Raw genomic sequence first — 3,058 nt, forward strand, 5'->3', positions numbered from 1 at the left:
ACGGTTCAGAAAGGTCACGGTTTTACGTACCTTGGTTTTGGGGTCACAGTTTGCTCTAAGAGTTTGGCGCAACAGAGTCCCAAATACCTAATTCTATGTTTCTTGACATTTATTTTCAGCGGACTGTAGCGTCTGTAGCAGTCGTAGGAGTCCATTTAGAACTACCTGAGATAACTTGGCATAAGCTGTACACCCTCGCCACCTCTCCATCGACATAGAGGACGGTGTTGGATTTCCGGAAGTCCACGATCATCTCCTTGGTCTCGGCCGTATTCGGGTCCAGATTGTTGATGTCACACCGTCGCCTGAGATGTATGCCTGTGAATATTCTCATTCTTGCAGGTCATTTCGTTCTCGGGCCAACTGCACGGTTCTTTTTGTCTCGGATGTCCGGCGTAGGGCCGCCACGAGGACGGGCGGCTCGAGCGCAGCGTCGTCACAGTTACGAATACGCGTCTTACTTTGAGCGACTGAAAAGTGCAAAAGGAAGCCTATTTTTCATCATCAGAAAAAATAAACGCAAGAACGCACACAAAACGTTGCAACTGTGCTTAACCACTTAAAAAAAGCAAAGGTGGCGTCTCTGGTCAGGGATCAGGTCTGCGCTCGGCAAATCTTTCCATTTGGAGAGCCGCGCCATTGCAACGGTCACTCGTCATGTCTGCAAATTGAGCCTTTCCCGTGGAACTGAAATCAGAATCAGAATCATCTTTATTTGCCAAGTGTGTCCAAAACACACAAGGAATTTGTCTCCGCTCTAGTACGACAGACAGTCAATTTACAGAACACTTTGGGGACATCAAGACATTGACAAAAAACAATTGTGCAAAATGATGCAGAGAATGCGTTCATTTCAATATGTGACGAGTTGCTCTGTGTTCCGCACTCCACTGAAAGGGCAAATCCATTTGCGACTTCTAAGTGGAATTAAGCTCGAAAGTTCTGTCCGAGGTGGGAGTCGAAACTCCTTCTGACGGGAGATTCTCGTCCACCGGGGTGAACCCCAACGTACAGGCGCCCAGCCGGGGGCCAACAAGTATACCCGCACCTGCTCGGCGCCTCTCACCGTGGGCGACTCCAGAGCGGAAGAGAGTCCGACCCCTCTCGAGAGGACCGGTGCCAGAGCCCGAGCTGTGCGCGGAGGCGAGTCCGACTATATCTCGTCGGAACTTCTCGACCTCGCACACCGGCTCGGGCTCCTTCCCTGCCAGAGAGCTGGCATCCCACGTCCCTAGAGCCAGCTTCTGTCTCCGGGGATCGGATCGCCGAGGTCCCCGCCTTCGACCGCCGCCCGGCTCGCGCTGCACCCGACTCCTATGGCCCCTCCCGCAGGTGGTGAGCCCACGGGAAGGGGGACCCGCGTTGCCCGGCCCCCGGGCGCTCTCCTTCGACCCCCGAAATATCTTGACAAAGACAAATATCTCGTCTTCGTGGTGTATTCAATGAAATAGAGGTCGAACGTGATTTGCAAATCATTGTATTGTGTTTTTGTTTGTGTTTAACACAACGTCCCAACTTCATTGCAATTGGGATTGTAACATTTAAATATATATTTAATGTTTAAATATAAAACTTATATTTCAATTTACACTGAACATTTACATTTAAGGTTTATATATTTGCCGGCACGGTGGGCGACTGCTTAGCATGTCTGCCTCACAGTTGTGGGGACCGGGGTTCAATCCCCGGCCCCACCTGTGTGTTCTCCCCGTGCATGGGTGGCTTTTCTCCGGGTACTCCGGTTCCCCCCCCCCCCCCCCCCCCATCCCAAAAACATGCACGCGCGGTTCATTGAAGACTCTAAATCGGCCGTAGGTGTGAACGTGAGTGCGAACGGTTGTTTGATTCTATGTGCCCCGCGATTGGCTCCCGACCAGTTCAGGGCGTACCCCGCCTCTCGCCCAGAGTCGGCCGGGACGGGCGCCGGCACACCCGCTGCCCGAGTGAGGAGAAGCGCTTCAGAAAATGGAAGGATGGATCCTTGATGCTAAACGTGACAAAACGTTGCCGTTATATTTAGCGTGAGCGGCACACCGTTGGCGACGAGCGCTGCCGATCTCAGAAAAAGTGGGAGGTGGAATGTTTTTTGTTTATTTTTGATGTTGACTAGCCCAAGTTATGCACAGAGAAAGCTGCGGCGCTTCAGTCATACAACATCAGACATCATTGCTCTTATAAACACGTGAATTGGATTTATTTCTACAAGCATCTCCATGTGTTTTGATGTCGATTCATGCGTTTGCCCATTGTTCATCAATTGAATAAAATGTGTACATTTTGTAACGAGGGAATTCTTTGACTCAATCTACGTTCCTACCCTCTCGCGGGCCGCGTGCCGCGACCCAAAGAACGAGATCCCGGATACGAGCGGCCGAAATGAGTTTCCTCCGCAGGGTCTCCGGGCTCTCCCCGCGAGAACGGCTGAGAAGCTCGGTCATCCGCGAGGGGCTCAGAGTAGAGCCGCTGCTCCTCCGCATCGAGAGGAGCCAGACGAGGCGGCTCGGGCATCTGGTTAGGACGCCTCCCCGGCGAGGTGTTCCGGGCGCGGCCCACCGGGAGGAGACCCCGGGTTGACCGGGGACACGCCGGAAAGACTACGTCTCCCGGCTGGCCTGGCAACTCCTCGGGATCCCCTCGGAAGAGCTGGATGAAGTGCCTGAGGAGAGGGAAGTCTGGGCGTCCCCGCTGAGGCCCCCGCCCCCGCGACCTGACCTCAGAAGATGGATGGATTGAATTCTTTGGATTTTGAAAATCATTCCCAAGGTGAACTCAGTAAGTTTAGGCCAACATTTTTTAATTTGGAATAGAAACAATCATGTGAACATTGTTTTGGTGATTTTTTTTTTTTGTGGTGAAAAATGTAGAATCGTGGAAATTTTGGGAATAAAAATAAAATAGTTCCTCCCCTCACGGGAGTTTTGGGAATATGTTGGAAACTGGGACGCTTAGAATCGGTGGAGTCATGAGCAAGTAGCAAGTAGGAGTGGAGGCGCAGTAACGCCTCCGTCCGCAAAGCGGCGGTAAAGCGCTTGGACGTTGTTGTCACGCGCCGTTTTAG

This window comes from Phycodurus eques, chromosome 6, assembly GCF_024500275.1.
Source record: "Phycodurus eques isolate BA_2022a chromosome 6, UOR_Pequ_1.1, whole genome shotgun sequence".
NCBI lineage: Eukaryota > Metazoa > Chordata > Actinopteri > Syngnathiformes > Syngnathidae > Phycodurus > Phycodurus eques.